The 27,486-nt window shown below is 38.2% G+C and overlaps 1 long non-coding RNA gene across 1 annotated transcript in view; it reads right to left on the reverse strand.

Annotated features, from left to right (window-relative positions):
- Positions 1–20,025, reverse strand: part of LOC117001615 — a 137,466-nt gene extending 117,441 nt beyond the window's left edge. The window contains exon 1 of the long non-coding RNA XR_004419083.2: positions 19,960–20,025. This is a non-coding gene — a long non-coding RNA (uncharacterized LOC117001615). The remainder of the gene's footprint in view (positions 1–19,959) is intronic.
- Positions 20,026–27,486: the final 7,461 nt, after the last annotated feature.

Raw genomic sequence — 27,486 nt, forward strand, 5'->3', positions numbered from 1 at the left:
TGCAGGACTGCTGGCTGCAGGGGTGCACACTGCTGCTTAACTGGGCATTTGAGCTCAGCCCTGAAGTTATGCTCATCACAGAACAATTATCTTGAAGTCTAACCCATTTCTGCTGCGGAATAAGGGTTTCCAGAAAGATTTCCTTTTTTAGGGGGTAAATACATAAAGAACACAACTACTCTTTTCATAAGCCAGAAGGCATGAAATTAAAGTTCATGAATGCAGAAACTCTGCTCTAGGTGGGTAAATACCTTCAAATGACCATTCTCCCACAGATGGTCAAAGATCTGAGGTGCTCCCATGTGCATGGAATTTGTACAATTCCCTCTTTGCCCATTCTCATTCACTGTCTGTTATATAAAACTCCAATAAAAGATCCTTTAAAGACCTAGATCTGTGACCCAAATATGGGCTGTGACTCTTTCCTTTAAAAGTGATCAGTGTCAAAAAAAACCCCATTAAGATGGGAGGTCAGTAATTCACTATATTAGAACGAGTTGTTTCAGGCTTCTTTGCCACAGTTAATTTTGACATCTGCCTATTACTGCAGAAACACAATTCCCCTGCTGCTGATAGGCTGGCAGAGCTCAACAAAGCTTAACAGCATTTTAAGCATTACAACTTAGGGCAATTATCTGAAAATAAACAAAGTGTTCTGACAATTAAACACTACTTAGGTTACATATTTGATATTCCTGATAGATCAGACAACAAGATTCAGGGCTTGTGAAAACTGACATTCTGTTGCTGCCATGTGTGCAACAAGAAGCAAATCAATTTATTAAATAAAAATCCTTAAAAGGGTTGAAATCTCTGTCCAGTCTAGAAGGAGCACAGGAATTACTGTCCACCTGTATAGCAGCATTCAGTGGCAGCAGGTAGTTACTGTTCATTCTTTACAGGAGTGGACAAAAGAAGCAGGATTTAAACCATTAATGGCATTGTATCAGGGAACTTCTTTTGAATTACATGTGGTTGCAGAGATTCAAACACACTTTATATTTGGTTTTGTTTTTGTAAAATACCAAACAGCATTATAGTGTTTAGAGTGATTTTGGATATTTAAAAATTGCTCCTACTGACAGTCACATCCCACTGTCTGCAACTATGTGAGCCACTGATTTTCCCATTAGATACAGGTCAACAAGAGCTGATACACCTTTCTTCTCAGCAAAGTAAAATAACTTCTAGAAAAAATAGATATATGAAAAGAATAAATTATGGTTTTTATATAGAGAGAGCAAAGACATTTTAATTTAAAAGTTATATTTTACCTCTTTGATTTGCTTGGGTTTTTTGAAGGTTGTTGTTGTTGGTTTTGCTTTATTTGTTTTGGGGTTTTTTGTTTTTCGTGACTCTTGTTTTCAAGTGAAAATGTGATGTTCATTTCAGACACTGAAAAAGTTACAAAACCATTTGGTTGTACTTTTAGATTTTTTTCTGGTTCAGCCATCTAAAGCTTTGCATGACATCCCAATACTGAAGTCAAGGTGAATTATTTAGTCCACCAAAACCAGTACTGGTGTTGCTCTGAACTAGTTCTACCCACAACAGGCAGTATATCCAGAACTTCTATGCTGAGATGTTCTGCTCTTGGATTATATTTCAGAGACCAATTCCAATTTTGCAAATAATTGCTGTTACTTGTCCAAAGTGCTGTTTAGGAACCAGCCTATGTGGGCCATTTTGTCAGACTAGACACATTGTTTGTCTCAATGGAAATAGAAATTGCTATTTTAATTAATGTCCTCTAGGGCCTGTGGCTGTGCCCTAGGCAAGTCCAGGAAACATTTTGTAAAACTACCACCTCTTCCAACTAAAGGGTACAATGAGACCAAAAACCCACTGCAGTAAATGGAATTATCAAGTTGACAGTTGTGTACTTTTTCTGTGAAACTACGGTCAATGGTAGAAGCACTTCCCTCAGAATCTTGTGAGACTGGATTAGTCAGGAGCCAGACTTTAACTTACTGTACACAGGAGTTTCAGGGAAAAATGATACTTTCAGAATTCAAATAAAACCTGTACTCTTAAATAGTACATTTCAGACAGGAGGTGTTTTTATCAAAGACAAGTGAGACAAATAGAAATAAAGAGGCTCATACAAAACATGCCCTTTCAGAAAACATGCATTTTCAGAAAACCAGCATTCAAACACAGACCATCGATTTATAAATAATGCCATTATCTTATATGTTAAGCAGAAACTGCAATTGCATGTACATTTAGAGAACTGCCCATAAAGTTTGCACTTTCTCATAACCTGCAGTTCCATGCAGGCCAGCCCTGAGCACCATCAGAGGTGGAACAGAGCAGCCTTGCTGTCTGTAATCTATGGAGGATAGAGCGCTCCAAACCCATGTGTCCGGCACCAGCGCTCTCTCAGGGGCCACACCAGCACCTGGCACGTCTTTGCTGCTGTGCTTTTGTGCAGATGTTCCCATGGCTGGAATGCTTGGGCTTCCTCCCCTTTTGTTCTGCCCTCCAGAGCTTTGCCTGGCATCTCAATACTGTGTGTCAAATTTTTCTCTCATTTTTATTCATTCCAGATTGCACTGAGACACAGGATGGAAATGCAATCAGGAGATTCTGTTCTTGAACAAGATTTGAACAGGAAAACTTTGGAAAACTTTACATATTAAGATAGTCTATGAGAAAAAATGAAGAATTTGGGTATCCCTCTGCAGTACAAGGTTTGCGTTAGAAAAACTTGCAGAATTTTTATGCAACAGAGTTGATTATACCACATATGTATTGCAAAGCCAGGTTTTAACCACCTCTCCCAAATCCTGTCTGACCCTCAATCCCATGGTACAATCCTGTTTGTAAATAATTACTTTCATTTAGAGAGGGGTGGGCTGCCTAAAAATGAAACTGATGCTGCTTTCAGCAATGCCCCACACTCATTCTAAAGGAGGATGCTCCTCAGTGCACCCTGCCTCTAGAGCCAAGGAGAGAATCTCTTTGCAGATACTGAAGGATGACTTTTTACAATATGGTTGTATCTTCAGTGAGTCCTAATGTCTGGTGGAGCACATGCCTTTAGTATATCTAACAGGCAAATGCCTTAAACGTTGCTATCAATAGTCCCCACACCATTTGCACACGAGCCCTGTTGTCACAGCACCAGCTCAGCTTCACCTCACTTTATATTATTGGGGTAAACAAAGTAATAATAGTTTTCCCACCAACAGAAGTCAACATAAATTTATAGAAATAGAAGGGTTTTAGTCTGGTTTCTTTGATTCTTCCTCTGTTATTTAACACTAATTGCCACTGATGAAGGTGGTCATGCACCTACATCCAAGGGAATGAAATGCCAGAACTTATGTTCTCAGTTAAGTAGAGCTTAAATATTCCCATCAATGACATGTCTGTGATAGTTCAGTGCTGCTGGTGATGCTCTTACAGCATTTCTATATTCAGCACAACATCCTTGCTTCACACAAGCAGTATCAATCATTAAAAGCCAATTTCCAGGCTGCATCTGGTATGCCTTGTGTCTTGCACAGAAGAGTGGTGGAACTTGCATTTTCAAGCTTGGAGAGAGCCAGAGGGAATCTGAGGCCTTGGTTCTCCTGAGCAGCAGCCAGCAGAAGCTGTTCTCAGTTAGAGTGAAGAGCATTAGACTGCTTTAAACTGCACTGACCAACAGGAACCTTGGATGGAGTTTTAATTTCAACAATTACCAATCAATTACCCAATAACAACCTGCATACTTACAGCCAAATTATGGTAACAATAGGACAGGAAAAGTTCTATTTGTGCTACCCTCTGTATCACTGCTTCCCTGAAAACAGGGTAAGAAATGGATGCAAGAAAACAGAACTGTTACCACTAACAGGAAATTGAATAAACATCACAATCAGGATTTCTCTGAAAAGAGAGCAGAGATACAGCCATGGAATGTGGTTGAAACTTATTGAGACAGTGGCAAAAAATCAGAATCATTATGCATCTCTTGATCCCCTTTTCCCCTTCTCCCTCTGCCAGTGAGTAGCATATAACTGTTAGGATATTGCTTTACAGTCAAGGAATTTAAACTCAGGAAACACTCCCAAAGTCAGCTCATTTCAGTATCTCCAGCAATGCTGCTGCAACGAGATCACTGCTAACATGTGTGGGAAAGGGGCACAATCACCCTGTCAGCTAATGCCTCCAGAACCAATTGTGGAAGTAACACTTGCAATCCACTCATCCACGCGTATCTGTGCCGAGAGTTACAGAATGGTCTTCCTTGTAAAACTCTGCCATGAAAAATAAATCTTCCTAGACACTAATACACCAAATTCTGTGTCAGCTCATTGCTGCTAATATTTAGGGAATCCATCAGCACACCATAGAAACTGAATGTACAGATGAAAATGACATAAAGAGGAGTACCTTCCTGACTTTAACATTATCACTAACTGATATAATTGAAAAATTCAAAAACCAAAGAATTATTTTCCATTAAAAACATGCAGGATTGAACAACTACCTGAGTAAGCTCTTAAAAAAAAAAAAAACCTGACAGAAGAAGGTGTTTATGGAAATCACACAGTGATGTGCTATAAGTGTTTATTAATTCCAAAGAGGATTCTTCTCTGGGTAATTCATGGCTAGACTTCCACTTTTGTGCCAGGACTTCTCTGTACACTCAGTGTGTGCACCTGTGCAGCACACAACCTTCCAGGGAAGTGACCCCAGTCCAGAGCCTGGGATAAACAGGTCAACACCACTGCACAAATTGGCCATCATGTGGAGTGAGTACATCTGGGACTTACTCCAGCCTGATTTTTCCTTTTCTGACAGTAGTTCTCACATCAGCTCTGCTAAGAGCAAATGTCAAGGGTGCCAAGGGGATGGTGCCAGTGACAGGATGAGGAGCAATGGCTTGAACTAAGCACAACAAATTCCACCTCAACATGAGGAAGAACTGAGGGTAGCAGAGCACTGGAACAGCTGCCCAGGGAGGGCATGGAGTGTCCCTCTCTGGAGACATCCCAAACCCCCCAGACACATTCTGGAACCAGGGCAGGGGTTGGACTGGGTGATCTCCGGAGTCCCTTCCAGCCTTAGTGATTCTGTGATTCTGGGAATGATCTGCCGAGTAGCAAGACGGCAGAAAAACTGATCAGGCTCCAGATAAATTTTAATCCAAGAAAACTGCAGGTAAAGGAAGGAAATAAATATATATATATATATATATATATATATATATATATATATATTTTTTTTTTTTTTTTTTTTTTTTTTTTTTAATAAGGAGAATAAAGACCAATATGGTCTTAAAATCGCGTAATTATTTAGGTTGGAAGGGACCTTTAAAGCTCATCCAATCCAACCCCTCTGCAATAAGCAGGTACATCCTCAAGAAGACCAGTTTACCCAAAGCCCCATTAACCTCACTTTGAATGTTTCCTGGGATGGGGCATCACAGGGCAACCTGTGCCAGTGTTTTATCACTCTCATAAAAAATACTTCTTGATATGCAATTTATATTACTCTTCCTTCAGTTTGAGACCATTACTCCTTTCCCTCTCACAACCTGCTAAAAAGCTTGCTTTCATCTTTCTTACATGCCCCCTTCAAGTCCTGAAAGGCCAGAGTACTTTATTTTAAGCCACGTTACAAAAGCTGGCTGTGTCACACACCTGACCTCATTTCTTGGTCTGATCAGAAGAGCACAAAGTTGCAATACTGTTTTTGACAATGTCCAGTTACCCCATTAGACTCCACGCTCCAGAGAGACCACAAAGCAGCTCATCCTCCCTTGTAAGAGAAGGTCCACACAAGCACAGGGAAAACCACATGGAAACAATAAAATAGAATATATTTTTAAAAAAAAAAAAAAAAACTAAAAGAAAAAAAACCCAACAAAACATTGAGCACAAAATGACTTCACTAACTGTACTGAGTTTTGAATCACACCAAACACTGGCATTGTGCCTCACTGAGGAGGCAGTTTGCCAGGATATTGCCATGGCCAGCTAATAACCATTCACACACAATGGGCAACAGAGATTAAACCCAAATATTTGAAGGTTTGCTTTAAAAATATTTTTACCATATTTAAGAAATAAAGCAGTATTTTATTCTTTCATATTGAAACTATTAAGCCAATTTCTACAACACGAAAGGATTTTTTATTTCCACAAGCCACTGCTATATCTGTTTTCCCTCCTGGGTGTCCTGCTGCAGTGTGCGTGCACCCTTGTGTAAGGCTACAAAGTCCTGGGAATTCCTTTAAGTCACTCAAGTCCTACGCCAGGTGTTTGTAAGGATTAACATTTCAAGGACTTAAACAGATTGTGGGTTTCTGTAAATTGCTTTGAAATCCAGCTCTTAGACTGGATGATAACTGATATTACTGGACAGAGTTAAAGAAAAGCCTCTCTCACATTTTCATTTTTGACTATTTCAGCTCTGTTGTTTCCTATTTTATGCTGGGACCATGGGGTTAAGAGATGTGATAGATTTTATGATGCAGAAAGGTTTATTTTCCTAAGGAAGCAGGCAGAGGTTGTGTTTTCCTAACATCCCTATGAATGATTTTGGTGGTTTGCTCTTTGCTATCAGTAACTGATACAGTCATGGAAAATGTGATACAAGACAGAGATTTGGAAAGTTTTGTTTTTATGCTGTAGCTGAAAAGTCTTCTGCCTAACAGTACAGGTTCCCTCTGGATTAAGTAACCTTTGCAAGTTTTCCACAAACTGATTCTGCCGAGTAGAAATTGATTAATGAGCTCAGACACTGAAATTGTCACTAGAAAATAGCCATTGAGATTCCAGTCAGCAATCACCAGCCCCAGGGTCAAGGAAGACCACGGACAGACTGAGCTGCAAAGAGAGCAGCCTTCATTTGTCTTCTCTCTAACTTCATTTTGACTGTGCCTGATGGCACTGGCTGCAGCCACCACTTTGTGATAAACCCATGTACTGAGGGCTTCTTCGCTGAGCTGTAAAAATTCCTTCAAGGCTATAACTTCATTGGCCTGAACCTGCACTGCCTCGGAGCTTGTGAGGTTATTTATACCTGGGCAAAATTAGGAAAAAGTTGGAATCAAACCCAGTGTCATTCCAGCCATTAGAGGCAGCATCTGTGATGTATTTCTGAAGATTCCTGATGTTATTGTTGCCAGTTTCTCCTGAAAATACCCACAGCATCCAGCTTACTTCACTTCACTTTCACTTCATTCTGCCTTGTACCATGACAGCTAACATAATGAGCCATGTTTAATAATAAACCTTCATAAATTCACAGAGGTAAGACTCCAAAGAGACTCTGTAGACAATGTTCAACACTACTCTCAGCCCCCAAACCTCAAAATTTTGCATCTGCTGGTCTGAGAGACTGACTTTGCAATACAAGCTACTGGATTGTAGAAAGGATTTCTAGAAAGACAAAAAAATTATGAATTATTAATGAAACAGTTCATGTTCTATCAACCAGTTTTAAATTCTATTTTCCTGGTATCTATCAGTAAGGAGAGATGCTTTATGTGCAGTATTAGAAAACTTTTTTTCTGTGATATCTTAATACATTGATTCAGAATCAGTTCTTTTTCTGTCCTTTAAAAACAATGTATGTTTTGATTATATGACAGCCCTATAGCCAAAAAGATCAGTCCTGTGGGTTTTTTATTCATATTTTCTATCCTCACTCTCCACTTCTTTGATGATTTCCTTCTTCCCATTATGCACTTCTTGGGAAGATGCAGTCTCCAGGGACTTCTTTAGGCAGAAGTAATACAGCATGAAAGTTGTTTCACAATGTGAGCATTTTTCAGTCCCTGGGGTGTATTTCACTCACTGAGGTAGGGAGATGATGCTCTTATATTTTAAAGTTAGAAGGTTCCCAGCACTCACATGTTTCTAATGCAAATTGCAAGATATTAAACTCACCAGGTTTCTCTTTCCCACCTACAAGATGGATGTCAGGAATTTCTTAGAAATATTGTGATGAAAAAATCTAGCATGTGCATGGATTATGGTGCAGAATTCCTGTGGATTGACTGGTGACATCAGTTCCAGTTCTGAAAACCCTTTGCCTATGGGGAGCACAGTATCTGAGCTACTAACTTCTATATTTCTAAACAAGTTCCTATATTTCTAAATCTCTTCTGCATTTTAGAAAACATAGTACTGCACTGCAAACCAAGGTACCTTTAAAAGACAGAAATAAGTTACATCAAAAAGATCATGTGAAATTAATTGTATTCAGCACATGCTAGCAAAGTTTTTTGTTTTATCCATCCGGTCAATAAAATTAAAGCGACTAATTAACAAAAATTAATTTTTACAGACAAAGCGCTTCAGACACTAAATTGCAAAGTATTAACAAAGTATTGCACAAATTTACAATTTATTCCAACATATACCCCTCTTTTTTTTCTGATTTCTTTTTTGCAACAATAATTGAGCTCTAACGAATTTTAAGAGTATCTTGTACCTGAGAGAGGCAGCACTGACAGACACACAGCCTTTGCTGCCTAGGAATAGAGTATTTCTAGTTATAATGATAGCAGACAAAAAGCATACAGGCCTGAGTGGCTGCTTTGGCGTTATTTTCATCAGATGTCATAAGGTCCCTAGGTACTCGTACAATCAGCAACACTTCACAGAGCCCTCACTTCTAACAAATAATTAGCTAAAATTGAACCAGAGATTTCTTACATGCATGTCATAGGTTTGATATGAATAATGAGGGAAAAGGTTAACAGCAGGTCATAGACAGTTCCCTATCTTCCAGCTTATTTATTCAGTGAAATGAGAAATTGATCACATTATTTTGTATAGAAGAACCTGATTCATTACAATCAGCTGTGAATTGGCAGTTTTTGCTTTAGGCAATTTCAGAACATTACTTATGCTTGAAGAGTTACTGGTAAGGTCATCTTACAACTTGTAATCACCTCTCTGACCCTTTCATGACCAGAGCTGCAAAAGCTTAAGCATATGTGAAGATTGAAAAAGGCATGCAAATGGACAGAAAACTAGTGGTTAAACAAGAGGGGCTGAACAAACACACCCATCCAGCCAAAGTAGGGGTACCACATTCAGGTGTACTAGAAAACATCAGGAATACATCATTTCAGGTATTGCAGGGAGAATTAATCTGATAAGTGCTGTATTAACCAGGGGTGGGGAAAAAAAAGGAAAAGGAAAAGGAAAAGGAAAAGGAAAAGGAAAAGGAAAAGGAAAAGGAAAAGGAAAAGGAAAAGGAAAAGGAAAAGGAAAAGGAAAAGGAAAAGGAAAAGGAAGAGGAAGAGGAAGAGGAAAAGGAAGAGGAAGAGGAAAAGGAAAAGGAAAAAAAGGAGACAGCTATAGGTAAGGATCTGGAGTTGAAGGTGACACTATGGGGGCTGCAGGGACAGAAAAGGCTGGTTAGTTCTTACACCCAAGAGCAGCACTACTCCATCTTCTATTGACCCAAACTGCCTTAGCACCATGATCCAAGGATTTTTTATTCTAAAAGAAGGTTTATAACAACTTTCCAGACCTGCTCACACCACAGCATAAACTTTCTTAGGTGCTCCCTGTCTCCAAGAATGCTTTTACCACTTCCTACACTAACCAGTTGTCTTTTCCAGACAGAATGAGGAACTGCAATCCCTGCAGAATCAATTCCTTCCCAATCACAGAGACACATGGGGCAAAGGGAGTGAAAACTGCCCTGTTTCAGATCCAATGTCATTCAGATTTTGCAGAGCGCTGCTGCTGGGCTCTGGGTTAAGGGGCAGATACCCACTGAAAGTAAATGCTCCTCTTTAAATAACAGAAGTTAATTGATTTAATTATTTTTTTAAAACTTAGCCCTTGAGTCAGGCTATACACTCCACTGTGTGTTATAGGGAAAATAGTGGAGAAACTGTAATAAGTGTTTGAGAAGGGGGCTGGAAAAGAAGCAGGACAGAACTTCTGCTGATTTATGACTAAGGGTGTAAAGTGGTACAGAATTAACTGCTTAGCATATGCCTTTCATTAAAACAGCCATCAAAGAGCAACAAGTACAAAACAAAGGAATACTGCATGTATGTTACAGTTGGAATAACTTCTTAATTATGGCTGTTAGCTCCATTATCGCCACTTCAAAGCGTAAGAAAGTGGTGTTTTAAAAATCATTCTGGTGGGTAACTGAACTAGGATATGTTCACAAAATATCATCTACAGAAGATTCTTTTTAAGCACCTAAGTTCCATATACTTGGGAAGCTAATGTTCAAATCTGCAAAAGAACTTCAGCATCTAAAATGAGATTAAGAACACTTCTTTGGGCTTCCACAGCCAGTAAAGGAATTCTTCAAACTCCTCCCTGACCCCACAGCTGCCAGAAGTCTATAATTAGTTACAAGTCCCTTAATAATGTTTACTGAGTGCTTAATAGTCTGTTTTACACTTGATGAAACAGCCTTCTCACCAGAAGGAAGCACCTTGAGGTTATCGAGCAGCTAAAAATGACATGATCAACAAGGCAGCTGTCCTGTGCTCCCTGAGAACCAGGGCTTCCAAAGCACAGCACTCTGGCAGGGCTGATCTGAACTGTCCAATGCATATCTGCAGGAGAAAGATGTGATCAAAGAAGGAGACATTTCAATTTTTATACAATAAGTTAATGACCACATGCTCAAAACCTTCCTTAATCTGAAAGAATCCAGAGAGGTTCCTTGTCTTCCAGCTCTTAGTCATGAAAAAGCTATTGAAATATAATTGTAAAGATGCAGTTTCCTTCTAAAACTGCCCTAAAAGCAGCAGTTAAGAGTGGTTTAAAACATACCTGTAACAATCATGTAAGCCAATACTGGTTCTGGGTCAGATGAATGTTGTTCTATGCCCACTAGAAACTGGATGTCAACTGCAGCTTTCTTATCTTCAGAATAATTAATTTACTGAGATTTGTTCAGCATTCATAAGGAAAGAGGTTGAAAAGAAAATAGGAAATATCCATTTTAACAAAAGAAAAACAGCTAAGGAACTCAAGAAAGTCTGTGTATTTCACAGTATTAAATATTACAAATATTTTTGTGGATATATTTTATCCAACATTCTTGGTACATGATTGGCCTTTCTGGCCAATTTATATGCAATTAAGAGGTTAATAGAAGCAAAACTAAGTGTCAGCTACATATTTCATGTACTCCATTGCAACATATCTAATGCTTTCCCTTTTTCTCACACACAATTGGTTTTGCATCAAGTAGCAAAGGAAGAGCAAAGGAAGTCCTTCCAGTCTCCAAAACTGCCACCCTTATCAATCTCATTTAAGACAAAGTTTCTTCCCTTCTTTTAGGCCTTGTTTTATTTCCGGGTTGCTGATCATGTTCCTTTACACACAACCTACATATTTTAAACTTTCTTTTGTAAGAGTGTGCAGCAGCTTTGGCTCTGGTCAAAGCTTTTCTTGCAGCAGCCTCTCCACGTCCTCGCAGGCAGGGTGGGGAAGTCCAGCTGCCCTGCTCACAGAGACCAAAACAGATTTCTTTTAACCCCACCTCTTTTCCAGAGCTTCCACCATGTCAGCACACTGGATTTACTCTTTTTATCTGCTAGGACATACAGTATTTGAAACAACCAGGTATTTTTTGCAGCAATTCTAAAAGCCAGCCACTTTTTCTACTCTGGCTAGCACAAAAAAATATGTCTGTCTAAACAAAATAATGCATATGTGCACAGTCCCTCCCCAGCCTCAGAATCCCACAGGTGCTCCTGCTTCTGTGCCACCAACCAGCAGTAAAGTAAGGCTAAATAGTGAAGACACCTCTGCTGGAAAACTCACTACACCTCTGTAAGGTCTTTCAGTCTTGCTCCTACTAGACTCAATAATTTTAAGGACTTGGCAAGCCATTAAGACCTGAGCTCTATTTTTTTTCCTGTTGGAAATTTTCAGGTTGGACCAGTCAAGCTTCCTGTGAAGTCAAAGAAAAAATTGTTCTGAGATGCTTCTACAAGAGCAGGAGCCACCAAAATTCAGCAATGGCAGTTTTTGTTTAGCATAGGAATAGCCCTGAAAACTGTGAGTGGCATAAAGAGTACATTACACACTCAGCTGGTAAAAGCCAACATCTTAGGAGACAAAATGGAGATCATGAATTAGCCTTGTGCAAATGAAAATAATTTTTCCTCTTTGGGACTATTATCTCTAATCAGTAGTGGTCCTGGGCCAAACCTGAATACAAAAATTATACCAAAATATGAATGCCCAAAGGCCAGCAGTTAAAGTACCATTTCTCTGAACAAAGACAGAACTAGAATCTCCTTGCATTTTCATCCAAATATGTTTGCAAAAGTTGTGAAATTTTGCAGAGTGAAAAGTTCCACATTGCATTTATGACTTCCAGGACGGATTCATCAGGGAGACAAAATTATGAAAAAGTGAGTATCTATTTAAATCTAAAATTAAGCAATGCTACATAAACCTACTTTGTTGAAGTATTTGAAGGGTGATGACCCATTTTCAAGCTTTGAAGGCTGCACAAAGAAAAATTGTGATTTTTTCAGCCTGACTGTAGAAGACCTATCCCATGATAAACTGTACTTCCAGCTACAAACCTCAGAGGCCTAAAAAAATAGTTAACATCCTGTTTCTACAACAACAGTATTATAGTCTTTCTTCAAACTTTCCTAAATCCCTATAATAAATGGAAGATATTTCATTGTAGACACTCGCGGATTCCATAATGAGTTAAGCCTCTTTACAGTTTATTTTAATAAAGCACAGCTTTCTAAATATACAGAGGCTATAAAACTTGCAGGTTGGAGCAATAATATGTTTAGTAGCCTTGCTTTATAAAGTGGAAATGTTTGCATGTCTCAAATTACGAGCAATTTAAAGTAGGAAGTAAGCAAACTAGCTCTTGTGTTATGAAGCTTGACATTGTTAAGCCTTAAGAGAACACATACTTCAAAGTCACACAGACTGAAATATGCTCTGTAAGCTTGGCAAGAGGACCAATGCCATAATGATGTACTGCACAAAAATCACGGCAAATTTCCATTTCTGTGCGAATTTGTTTTGCTGTAAGCTTTAAACTTTTACTGCTGCTCCTATTTTTAAAATCAATTCATTATTCATTTTCTTATAAAAAGACCAGGGCATAAGAAAAAGACAAGAAGATTTTCCTTTAAATATCAACTAAGAAAAGTATTAACTGTAAACTATAAACAGTAAAAATATATACCAGTGTTAAATGAACAGAGTTAGAAATATCACTTGATAATAAATATTTCAAAGGTAAATTATGATTCTTTTCCTCTGCATTATATAATTGTGGAGACTCTTCTTTCTTCTCCATGAATTTGGTTTTAATTTTGCATTGACACTTGTGTCTTTTCTGCTCATAAACAGCAGAATGAAAGTCAATGATACTACTCACAAAGCTAAAAATTCCTAGTTCTTCTTACAGTTAGAAAGAAATTAATATTAAATTGTATGACAACATGTTAATAATCAACAAGAAACACAACAGAAATTTAAAAACCTCAACCTAAGCAGTCTCTGATTGTCCTGTCAAATCAGCCTATTGTGATTTTTCAAATCTATACTTACTTTATTTCAGAATATAACTGATTTGAAGTGCACCCACCTGGACCTGAGAAGAGTTATTCTCAAAGAAGGCTACAGCGTGACTTTTGTACACATGTTCACAACTAGAGTGCTCCATGCATAAATATTTAGAAAAAGAAACATCATGAATCAGTTCATTTAATAATGTGGCTGCAAATAAGATGCCTACAGGGAAATCAACAGGGTAAAACAGTATCTAAAGTTCTTCAGGAAACAGGTCACTCTCACTAGTGAGCAATGATTGTTTAGTGTCCATTATAATGCACAAGTAATTCACAATTTTTATAATGGTTCTAAAAATCTTCACTTTAAAAGTTGTCCCAATATTGTGACGCAGTACATGCAAAACTATGAACCTCACTGCAAATTCACCCAATTTTTAAAATTTCAGTCTGCTCAGTTTTGAATGTGAGTTGCATTTAATGAACCTCTGTATTTTTCCTTTGTTCCTTCTGTACTCATTTAGATGAAAGTCACTGGCTGACATTTTTATCACACACCACGCTGAATCTTATACATAAAATGTTGTTGGGGCCTTATAAAAATAAAGATTCTAGATGAATTGTCACCATAGAATCGAGTTGCTATTTCTATCCATTCCATTGGCACTAAACCACAGATTAAAAAAAACCAAAAATACAAAGGCATAAGGAGGTGTTCATGATCAGCTTCTCCTCATGTATTTTGGAAAAGAATATCTTTTCCAAAGCCCTTTTATTTTGATACATATACAGGGTAGGTCTGTGAGCACAGAGGTGCTCCTTTTGGAAATATTTAGTAAACAGAGAGAGATGGCAGATCTTCCATGGCATACATCTCTTTCTGAGGGTCCATTAAACATCATACAGGAGATCACTAGGAACAGACAAGGATGACACACTGAGCTAACAGAATGAGATATTCCAACCACAGAGGTGTATTTGAAAATCCCAGTCTGTGTGCCCAAACATGAAAAATGCCAGAGCATTTTAACAGCCCTGACATGTAATCAGCATTGCTCATGTAATTCAGCTTCAGACTTGAAAGACTGCTAGCACAATAATACTGTCAGGAGGAAAAATTAATATTAAAAATATTAAAAATAGTTGAAGTTTTAAATCATCTTCTGACAAATTCAGACCCTTTGGTGAAGGACTGAAGGTGTTCAGGGAGTCACAGGGATGCCCTTCCCTGGTGCAGAGGAGTTTGCTGGAGCTTGGACCAGAGTCTGCACTGCTCTGGGCTGCTACAGCTGCTAAGGGACTACAAAATTTCTACACTACATCATTATTCATAATGTAGGTTTCCTCACTGATGTATAGAAGCTGATAGCAGCTCTCACAAATGAAATTTTATTAGCTGAGTATAGAACATGAAGAAACAAAAACTTGCAAAGTGAGTTCAAATAAGCTGATGTGGAAGCAGACACGTAGCACAGGCCTTTGAGTTCCCACACCTTTGCTTATATGCCAGGAAACTGAACCTTCCCTTTCAAACAATTAGAAAGTGATAGCAGCAGCAAATCAGTCTTTGTTCAGCCAAAGCTACAGAACTCTTCTCTGTGCAAAATTAGATCTCTCCGGACACTATCTCTCCAAGCATACATGATGTATGCAGTTTGCCTTTTTTCTAAAAAACAAGAAACATTAGTCAATTCAGCAGAAAGAGGGCCTGTGGATTTCTGTGGGCTCATATCATCACAAAAGGAATTGACTAGTTTGATCCAGACCATATGCAGGTGATGATAGGTCTGTCCTGCTGATTCTGATATAATAAGCAGCTTCAATTGGCTATAAAATAAAAACTGCATCTTTATGGGTTTGGACTTTAATTTGTTTGTTTGGGGATTTTTTTTGTTTGTTGGGGGTTTTTTTGTTTTGTTTGCTTTTTTTGGTTTTTGTGTTTTGGGTTTGTTTTTTTCTTTTTTTTTTTTCTGTAAGTCATGTGCATTGAGCATCAGAATGCTTTGTCAGATAATGCTTTCAGTTGATGCTTTTGGAGACTTGAATGCATGTAGCTCCTGACAATGATTATATGCACGTGTTCCATATAATTCCAAAAGCACACCCATTATGAAAGATTAGTACAGTTGTGCTTATGATGTATTTAGGTCGTCTGTTACTGAATATTTCTACTGTCAGTACAACAAAAGTGTGATGATCACAGTTAAAGCTTAACAAAGAAAATGCTGTCAGGCAATTAGTAAGCTGAAGTCAGCAGTACTAAAGTGAAATATATCATGTTTGGAATAGCACAGTGGTTTGCTGGTGATAAATGTTGAAACAGGTCCTCATACACAGAACATATCCTAGACTTGGAAAAGAGTTTAGCATCTGAAAAAAAACCCCAAAAAAACCCAGCCCCACACAAAACATCTCAGAACTTTAGCTTCTTATCATGTTTCTTACTTTTCTTTAGAAAATAGTTGCAGCTGCTGGCATCTAGAAAGATACTTACTCATTATAGCACTTTTGCCATTTATACAAAGGTAACAGTACACCTCAAGAGAAGACTGCAGTACAAACACATATATCCACATAAGAGAGAATCCATCAAATCCATCATAAACTGCAGAAATTGTGAAAAAAAATCAAGTAAATTTTGTTCCTGAAGGACAATAATGTTTAAAATAAATAAATAATTTGGCAAAACCTTGTAATACTAGGCTCTCCATTCTATCAGAGAGAATAGGAAGGTAGAAATAGAGTCAATACAAAACCAGCAAGATATCTTTTCAAAGTCTCTAAGCCTTGCCCATTGAAAAATCAATTATTAAGAAAGCTATAACATATGTTTTAGAAAGAAATAACAGCTAAATTCAAGCACAGCCTGATCAAGCATGATTTCATCACAATTTAGTCAATATTTGTTGACTCACACCAGGTCTCAGTTTGTTCTTAAAGGTTTTCCTGGCCCCATTTTTTGTCAGGCTTCAATCTTCCTTAGCCTAGCTGTCATACCTATGACAATAAACACTACTATATCATGTCATAAGGAGAGAGACCAGTTCGTTCCTGACAAAAAATGATGTGTTTTTAAAACCACTGGAATACAGTTCAGTGAGAGAATGTGTAAAATGGGATAAGCTAAAGCAATAATAATGCAGGCCTGGAACAGAGAGGAAAAAAAAATCCTTATTGTTCTCTAGAACTAACTCAATTATTGAAAATATTCACAATATCAAAACCAATCTAATGTGAAAAATTCCTGGGCAATATACATAAAAAAGTTAATACAGTGCATTGAGCTACAGAGAAGTAAATTCTGAGCCTGTTAATTCTGAATTCTGGAATAGTAATGCACAATAAAAAAATGAAAGAAATTCAGCAAATAAAAGGTTTTGGCAGGATTGCTAAAATCAGCAATGCCAAATCCTTGGCAAGTTAATAATTGTGGAAGGTACGACTGCTTTCATTTACACAAACGGTACAGACCCAAAAAAAGGTAAAAATTGCTTGACAAATCAAACTTTTCATTCATTACAAGTCTTAGATTACTGGAAAGGATGAAAATTGTGAAGAGTGAGCAAAGGAAGTGATAAATTCTGAAGCTCTGTGTGCAGGAGAGCCTCCTTCCCTCTGCCTGTGTGGGTCAGATCCTTCCCCAGGCTCGCTCTGAGCAATGACCAAGCAGCAATAAGGAAGCCACACCCCATAAACCCTAAATCACACAATCACTCCATAAGTGTTGCAGCGAGCTGGCAAGTGTTCTCTGATAGTCTTTGGTGTTGTTCTGTGCAGTTTGTGCCTGTAATGGGATCCATAAGTGAAAACCTCCCTGACACTGGCATTTGCTGCAGAGGGTTCAGCACTGACAAACCCACACACAGCTGTGAATATCTGGCCCAAAGATTTTTAAGGCTGTGTTTTCAGGCAGGGAAATGCTTTGGGGACATCTATCCTTGTTATTCCATAGAAAGGGAAGAAGCTGTCCTCTGGTAGCTCTCTTGCATAAAGCTCTACATCCATTCTCTAACAGAGGTATTGACTCTGTTGCACACTCATTTAATGTCACATCACTGACCTTCCACATTCATGACTTGCAAGTAATGAATGGAACCAAACTGCTCAGATGTCATGGCTCCATTCACATCTACAGAAAATCATCTTAGAATCTTTTCAATGGCAGGTGAACAAGTAGGAGACAATGCCTGTGAGCACCTGGCAATAAATTATGATTCACCATTTATTTTTAATGACGATTCACCATTTATTTTTAATGACATACATGCCCTTCAGCTATGATGGTCAACAGTGTTTCAGGAAAATTCTGAAAGTATTTTTTTTCTGAAAGAATAATCACTCAATTTTCTGGGAAATTCTGCTTTTTGCTTCATTAATTCTACAATTCCACTTAGTTCTGATGGAAGAGTTCTTCTCCCAAAGGAAAAGACATTTCTCAGGCAGCTGGATAGACCTCTGCTGCCTTTGCTTGCAGCCTTGAACTGACTTTCTCTTCTACCACCACAAGTGCCAAGACAACAGCCAGAGCACCCTGTGTTCCACCTGTACAGCACATATGGTGCCCTTGAACAGCAAAAACTCTGTTCTTAGAATTCAAACTTAAAAATTAGAGAAATCATTTCCTAAAGCAGTCAATAATCTCTTAATTAACAGAAGAGAGGTAACCATGGTATCTGTGAAAAGGAGAGAAAAGCAATCCAAATGCTCAAACTATTCCACAAAGCAGAAACTGTGTAACATCACTGACTGAGGCCAGAACTTGAAAAATATTTGTGAAGTTCCAGATGCACAGATTTCACTTCACTTTTTGCATATATTTAAAAATTCCTCAGTCTCTGATCCAGGTTACACCAGGTTACACCTTATTAATCTGGAGAATAATTAATTCTCCCCACTTCTCAGTGAAACTCTCTCCTACACTCTGCCCTCTGCCAGACACAGCTGAATAAGCTCTCTCCTATCTCACACAAAGACCTTATGCTTCTGTTTAATCTCTATGAATTGTTTTAATGATATTTAGCAGTGGAAAAAATATTTACCAACTCCCAAATATCATTAGATAATTGTAAGTGTTGTGCAAAGCACTTCTCAGTAATTCTGCAGAAATGAGGGTTATGATAAGATTGAGAGTATAGCCAGTCACCTGAACAGCTGTCTGCTCCAATTCATTCTACTTATTTTCCTTATGGGATGTCTGCTTCATTTCTTAATTATATGCTATGGGATGTGAGGAGGGACCAGACCTTCTCTGACAATCTGAATTGTTTTCTCAGGACACCAGCCAACACTGACAATATGCTATTTCTCAGGATGCATTATCTTGATAGGCAGAACTATAATGACATCAGGAAAACAGCAGCCCCAGCATTAGTAATGAGAGCATTTTTCTCTCTCTCAGACCTGTATGGTGGCCTGAAGAGCTCCCATTCACTGGTAAGAAAGACACTGGATGCACATAGGTTAAATCCAGATAGGTTACCGTTTTCCTGTTGTTTCTTTGGGTGTTTTTTCCTTATTCTTCACTTTTATGAACTTTCATTTTGGATGTGCTGAGTTACTAGGAAAGGACAACTGCAATTATGCCAAACCAGCACAGTGGGTGAAATCAGAATGATGGAAAAGTGCATGCAGTGTCAGGACAAGAATGCTAAGAGTACAAGTTCTGGAGTTGTCTCAGTCTGAGGATCCCAAAATTATTTCCAGACAGATTTTATAATGCTTTGATACCACAATACAGAGGAAAACCCTAACTCCATGAATAGAAATTGGGCACAGGGAACACCAGATCAGGCCACTGCCAAGGCAGCACACTCACCTGGCACTACAATATCTGCAGTGCCGTGGCCTTTGCCTATGCTCGAACCCCTCAAAACCAGGCTTGGTGCTGATACTGCTGCAGCAGCCAGAATCTGACAGGAGCTGCAGACATCTGTGGAACCCCTATTCAGCAACAGATCCAGATCAGAACTGGGAACCCTGTTCAGCAACAGATTTCAAATGTCACCAGCTCCACAGCTGGCAGCCTCAGATGTGTCCCTTTCTTCACTCTCTCTTTTTCCTTTACAGGAATGACTCAATTCCCTTTCTCAGGGACAGCAAATCTCAGATTTGTTTTTACTACTTCAAGCAGCTTCTTCTTGATGTCCCAGGGACCACAGAGAAGGCAGTTACATCTTTGCTCTTTATCCAAGCTATGTGTGCCTTTGAAATCAATGTCAGCAGCAGGAGTAGAAGGTGAGATTTTAGGACTTAATTTCACTATCATATACAAATATACAGGTCCATCTGACAACCTCAGAGGGATTTTTGGCTTTCTGCCCTGATCATACCTTGCATACCATGGCAGGAGAAAGTGAGGTATTTAACATCCACAGCCAAGAGAAAATCTGACTCCTGAGTTTCCATTCCTTCATTTCTGCTACTGCTGTTATTATTATCTCACTTATCCAGCAAGCTATTTATTTCCTTACCAGGTTTATGATGATGTAACCACATAGTCTCCAACTGAGTTATCAATTTATACTGATATAACAGAAGAGTCTGGCCTAATAAATACCTACAAAATGAGAATAAAGACCAATTAGTGCTTGCACAGAAGCTGTTTGCACTAAAATTAATTCTGTTTGCAGTAAATCTAGGCAGCAGACAGAACTGTCACTAGAAAACTGGATATTTTATTTTATTTTATTTTCCTCTTCCTACTTGCTTTATTTAAAAGATACATGTTTTTTCAACCAATGATATTTGTTAAAGTTGTCATTAAAAGTAAATGGATTAAGCCCAATTCTGCCAGACAATGTGTGCCATTCAAGGGCCCTATAGTATGAAAGCATCTTTCCTGAGTCCACAGATTTCTGCACAGCAAGGGCTCTTCCGTGGTTTCTCAGCACTTGTACATCTCATCTCACATCACAGACTGAGCAGTTACAAAGAGACACTGGTACCTTCCACACAAAGGTCATGGGCCACTGTTATTGACATATGCCTTTAATCCTTGGGATGCTTCAAAAGATGAAGATTAGCAGCAATCCTTAGAACTCACACCCAGGAGATAGCTATTTGTCAAAAAGTTGATTTTATTGATGCTTACAAAGAAGGAGAGTATGTAATTTATCTAATAAAAGTCAGGTCTTGTTTGCCTAGACTCCAGAGTTTTGACAGTTCCCTCGCTGAAGTGTTTGATGTTGAGTTTCATATAATAAATGCAAATTTTTCATCAGCTATGCATCTTCTTAGGAGCAACTGGTATTATTGTGTGGATTTTCTTCCTTGGTTTTCTCCAGAGTTTTTCCTCTTAAAGTCTTTGTTTCCTTTAGAATTCATTATAAATGACATAATTATATGTCTTTTTCTCCCTTGATTGAGAGCATTTCTTACAGATGATGATTTACCATTTGGAAATTACAAATAGCATGAATAGATACAATTATTATATTGCAGAATTTTCTTTAAAATCCAGAAATGTGGTTTAGCTGAACTGTTTGTAATGATGAGTAGGCAGGTCACATTATTTCCTCTAGTCAGCATGTGACCCTTGATGCAAATTGAAGTGTTTCCTCAAACTGTATTAGAAAGTTTCCTATGGAATGCTGAATAGATTTAACATTGGGATGAGCAGAAATGGACATGGAATACAAGTAAGAGAATTAATACAAGTAAAAAGAATTATTTTTATGAGGATTCCTTCAGGAAATCACCCTGTTTCAGGGAGGTGCTGTTCCAGCTGACACAGAGTCAAACCAAGGCACATCTATTGAAAACCTTCCTGTCAATTTTGACTAGACCTTGTCCCAGGTTTATGCAGAAGTTGCATTAACAACTACTTCAATTTTTGAGTCCCATTTTCCATAGAGAGAAAGAACAGAATACAAAGTTTAAAAGTGTAAACCATGGTTGTATGGGGCTAGAAGTCTTTTTATAGGGTCACCTGTCATCATAGGATTGCTTTCTGGAATGCTTGGATGTGTCTTGTAGGTGATTCTCTATGGCTTAAGAAGATGCACCAAAAATAACATTTTTATTTGTTATACATAAATGCTAGAGTATTTCTTGTTTTGTTCCTGTTCCTGTGGAACTGCCAAAATGCAAATGTTTTCTGCTTTAGAAACACATTTAAACGAAACCATAAATAATGTGACACTGGTGTTGATTAATTAATGAAACAAAAGCCCAGGGACACTTTCATACATATGATTGCATGTGTCCATGAGCGTGTTATTTACTGCTGGTACCCATCCTCAAAAAGGGCTGCAGCAAAGTCTGTTACCCAAAGCATGGCCTGAAGCCCACCAAAATCAATCTGACAATGCAGTGACTTCAAGAGAGTCCTGTGTGCAACAGATGGCTGCTAACAGCCAGCTCTGAGTATTTGAAACAGGCTCATCTGCCTTGGAAAACAAGGGCCAGAGCATCCATTAACAGAGTGAGGAGAGGAGGTGAGAGGGCCAAGGGAATTAAAGATCAAAGAGCTGCAATTAGGCAATGTTAATGAGGAATCATCTCAAAAGGTTTCCACTTTTGTGAAAAGCCTTCAGTCTGTTTTATAAACAGTACTCTGTAATGTAGAGCCATCTTTCCACAAATCCAGATTGTTTTCAGGCTCCAGTCTCTGCCAGAGAGCCATGTCAGGGCTGATAACATGTTAAGCATACTCTGAGTAGAATCCAAGTCAAAACTCATATTCATTTTGTCTGTGCAGGGCTAGGCCAGGGCTTAGGACTTCTTAATATCCTGACTGAAATTTCTAATATGAAGTTCCATTTTTTTCATCAAACATTTGCAACTAAAGACAAAGACACCCCAAAATATCCACATCATGATATTTTTCTGAGGTGTGTAAAAAACCTTGCCATTCTTTTGATTGTCTTCAATCTTCAAATAAAATAATAAAATAATAAAATAATAAAATAATAAATAAATAAGCAAATAACAAACTTTACAACTCAATCAATTCTGATGCCATAGCTTGCTACTCCAGGAAGTAATGCACAACAAACTTGACTCACATAGAATTGCCTGCAGTTTGTCTAAAAAATACTGCCAAATACAGTCACTCCAACCTCATCCCTTCTCCTGGTCATGCATTGCTATCCCTTTGCTTCTTCCAGCACTGGAATTTATCTGACCAAGTTGAACAACTCACAGAAAAGAAACCCCATAAGTAGCAGCAAATCTATTGGAACATGCCACAGACACAATTCAAATCCTAAGTGTGTTGAGAAAAGGACTCACTCTGTGGAGCTGTATTGCTCCATATGAAGACACAAAACCCCCCAAGAGCCAAAGTCTGATGCCAAACACAAAAATTTTAGCTTCTACAGAAACCCCAGCCAAATAATCCCAAAGAGTTCAAGAACCAGCTTCACACTGAACTGATTTCTCTGCTGCCTCTGAGGGTAAGTCCTGCCCCTCTGTACGCCTTCCCTTACTCTCACTCAACTTGTGAGACCTCAGGAAACCATAACCTGCTCTGGGTGAGGAACTACTTTTGCCAGGATGATGAATCAAATTATTTCAAGGAAGTAGCAGGAAGATGTGGCAGAAGTCCCAAGGGAGGGGCAGATAAGAACCACCTTTCCTCTGCTGGGGTGGATTTGTAGACACCTCTTCAACAGGTCTAATGAAATTTAACCAAAATAAAAATATTATTTGCCAATTAGACAGAGCATGTGAGAAAACCTGTTATCAATAGGTTTGTCCCACTGGCCTGTAACTGAGTCACTGTAAGGAGCAGAGACCCAGCAAAGCTGGGAATGATGTCCAAATACTTGATGACAGCCCAGCTGCTCCCTTCTGACATATCCCTTGTGCCTGGAGGGACAGACTCCTGGCAAAGGAAAGGCACCAAGTGTAAGTGCTGATCCTCATGGTAGAGCCATGGCAGCAGCACAGTTGTGCTGACCAGTGGCAAAGATCACCAGATCACTGGGTACCACCACCACAGCTGAGGCACAGCATTTATTGACAGGGATAATAAAATTAGAAAGGAAAAAAATTCTGAAAAATTGCTCTCAGGAAGATTGGAAAACCACACCTCTTCTACATGTGAAGCTTCTAACATTCATATAGTTTTCATTTCTAATAACCTGCCCTTAATACATTGCTTATATTTTAACTGAAAAACAAAAGGGAGATATTCTGCTTTCTAAAGGAATGAGAAAAGTAATGATGATGTAAGAGAAACAAGTTTTCATCTGGATGACCAACACTGGTCACATTATTTTCTTGGTGTTCCTCTATAAGTCTGCTTTCTGAGTCCTATATCCAGGCTAGGAGGGATTTTATGTTTAAGCCATCAGGGGTGTGCTGGTGCCTTTGACTTCTCCATGTTACATCAATACTAATGGCTGTTGGGTCCTCTGATAAGAAAAAACCCTAATGACTTCTGAAGATCAAATACACAATTAAAACAACATTCTTATCTGAAGTTCTGGCCATTATTTTTCCTTTCAATTTTTTAAAAATATATTTTATATAAAATTATATGCTAGTAACACATCTTGTGTTTAATAATATCCTGCAGAGTTCAAAGTATTTTTCAAATCACAATATTTTTAGTTTACTGAAACATGTTTTTGGGAAAAAAATTATTTTAAAATTCAAAATAATCTACAATTATGAACAGAGTATTTTAAAATCTAGGGAGAAATAAATATTCTATTGTGAACCAGAAAAACAGAGGCAACTATGAAAGTTTAAAATGTTTCACAAAATAATTTTCATGTTTTTCAACCAGCTCTAGTTGCACACTTATTACAGTAAGGCAGCTTTTAAAAAGCAGCTGTGTTTTCCACCAAGGGGTGACAGCATTTCATTGTGGGGATAATGTGTGTAAATGATCCCTTCATTATATAGGGTCTGATCTTGCATTCCTTGTGCATCCTAAGTTCACACTGAAACTGGCTGTGTGTTAACAATAGTACTCCAGACAAATTCTAATGGAATAATTGTGCCACTATTGCTACCTAAATTTCCCTTGCTTCATTTGGATTCAGCGTTTTCCTTTCTGCTACTGAGCCAAAGCCTTCAGAAGGAGTTTTGCCGGATAAAGTTGCACAATTTTGGTTTGACTTGCTAGGATTTTATGCACCTTGGTACATTTTCCTGCTGAGCCAAGTGCCCTTCAGCAGCAGAGAAACTTTCTTCCTTCCCTGTTGCAGGATCTGGCAACTGCTCAAAAGCAAACCACCACTGTCCAAGATAGATCAGAAAATAAACATATCTGCTCAAAGGGAAACACAAGAAGCCATTCAGGTTCTGGACCACTGTCACCCAACTGGGATTGAGCTGCTGGCCAGTGAACATTTTGCATGGACACAGAAACACAAACTCCAGTGTATGAGTTTATACAGGGCAAAGTAATTGTTGCAAACATATAATTAAAAGTTTAAAAAAATATTTTCTACCTCAGTGGTAATCATAAAACCTTTAAAACAATATGAAACATCCTTACAATATTAGGGCCTGCATCCTCACAGTTTGAGGATGTCTTAGATGGAAAATATTATGCTATTTCAAATTAACAACCAAAAAAATCAGGGATTTGTGAGAGAAGGCAGATAAAAATGCAAATATCAAAGACCAGAGTTACCATACTTCTTGGTGAAGAGTAGGTTAAACACATGGAAAAAAAATAAGAAAAATAAATAAATAAAATGCCCAAATTATTTCTTACAGAATCAATAATATAAAACATATCTCCATTATGCCCTGGTTTAATTGAAACTACATTTCTCCGTGCCTTGCCAGAAAAACAGGAGAATATGGCTACAGAATTCATGCACCCACTTTTTATCTGCATGACCTGCTTCAAGAGCTAAGCCAAGTTTCATTAAAAATTATTGGTCTCATAACTTTTTTTTCCTCTGCCAAAAGACTCCCATATGGCACCAATATCAAGATAAAATTGTGGCCATGCAAAGTTTTTCCCACTCTTAATTTAAAAAAAAAAAAAAAACTATAAAGGGATTTTATGGCAAAGTCAAAAACTGTCAAGGATGATAAGATCTCACTTGATAAAAGTCTGATGGGCAGTTGTGCTAGTTTTGACATGGGATATTTTTATCTGGAAGATGACACACGAGATGTTCTCATGTCTTATGCACAGCACTGAACTACAGCAGCTCGGTGGTATATTATCCACTTCTTACAGGGTGCTTTGCTAACACATATTGTGGTATTAAGGAATTCTTTTGTATTACTGTGGCATCTGCTAAAAATGTCAGATGTGATCACAGGCCTTGCAAAACAAGTATTTTAACAACCAAAACCTTATGATAGGTTATATTTCAGTGACTTGGAAACAACACTGCATTATCTGAGAAAACAGCACAGATGTTGCTTAATAAACTGCTCAGTTTATGCATTGTATTAACCTCATGAAACATTTATGCAAATCTTGCATTAACAAAAGGTAAAAGAATCATTATAGGTTATGAAGAAAACAATGTGACAACCTTTGTTTTTACCTCCATGTTTTATGGGGGCATTTTAACTCTTAGGGGTTTCTGTTTAGGAAGACACAAGGGCATTATAGATTTTCATCTATTTTGTTTTCAGTTCTGCTATCATTCCTTCCAGCTGATTTCACATTTTATAATGCTAATAGTGGGTGTATGGTTTTGAGTTTCTCTACTGTCAGCTGGTCAGTAGGTCTGGGGGATATATTTAATGGAATCTGACAGCTGATGGAACTGATCTCATTGAAAGGGGATTTGATATGTGGGATGAATGTGGTGACCCTCAATTCGACATATTAATGACCATTATTATTCAAACTCTTGCAGCCAATATAACTCTTTTTCTTGCACACAGCCGTACATGTGTATAAAAGAAATGACTTATGGATGAGTTAGTCCATGTACTAGTTTGAGTGTCATTTAGATAGCATGTCAAAACAGATTAGCTATTTTACCCTGAGATAAAATTAAAGGAAAAGCCTTTGTACTCTGTACACTTGTAAACAAAGCAATGATAAAAATGGGCAGTTTCACTGGACTGAGGGAGAAATCCAGCAAATACACACACCTCCAACTGTGGGAAAAAGAGTTCTGCGCTCTGGGTACTCGAAAATAAAACTCAGCAGTCGGATACTGCAGCTGCAACCAACAGGTCCTCCCGTGCTATAGGTCACCCAGAGAAGTTACACACACTCTGTGCACAAACAGCTTTCAGAAAAAGAGAAATGTATCAGCCTTACTTCACAGAAGTCAGAATTTAGGTAACTGAACTAGCACAACTTCACATTCCCCATTGACTCGTGAAAAATATTTATTGTTTCATTTAGTTTCTGCTGGTAGGAAAAATTTGGCCAAATCAAAGTTCTGTATGATGCCATATTTAAAAGAATCCTGAGATTCCTGACATCTTTTGGCAGAAGGGAAGCTGGTCACAGATGCTTTAACAGATGTGTAGAGGACACAAAAGAAAATCTTAATATATGAGGAAGAATCACAAGGAACCATTTGATTCTAAATTATGTGGTGCTGCTACTTTTTCAGGTCACAAATATAAAATCTATTATTGATCTTGAGCATTGCCTCCTATTTTGAATGTCTTTTAAAGCCAAGGCCACTCTAATGCCATTTAATCAATAACTGCTTTCACATTTTTGACACAAATATGCAATTTGCTTACAGATTTTAAAGGCTACTAATGTACATTGCCTGTTCTTTTCTGCCATGTCTGAGGAGGGGTGATGTTCTACAGTATTTAGCCAGGGTGCCTGCTGAGCCAGGCAGGACATTCAAAACCTTTGCAGCCTGTTTTATGGCCCTGGTGGTGCATGAATAATAAAAGCACATTGCATTTCTCTCCTTTCCTGCTTTAACAAGCACTCCAAAGTGGGGAGAAAGCTCTGAAAGGAACCAGATAAAATGAAGCCACCACCAAAATAATGCACTGAGACACTCGACCTACACATGTAAGTATTGCAGCATATGAGGAATGCATCAATAACCTTAAAGTTATTAAGGAAACCATCTGAGAAGGAGGATGTA

This window comes from Catharus ustulatus, chromosome 11 (assembly GCF_009819885.2).
Source record: "Catharus ustulatus isolate bCatUst1 chromosome 11, bCatUst1.pri.v2, whole genome shotgun sequence".
In the NCBI taxonomy this organism is placed as follows: Eukaryota; Metazoa; Chordata; class Aves; order Passeriformes; family Turdidae; genus Catharus; species Catharus ustulatus.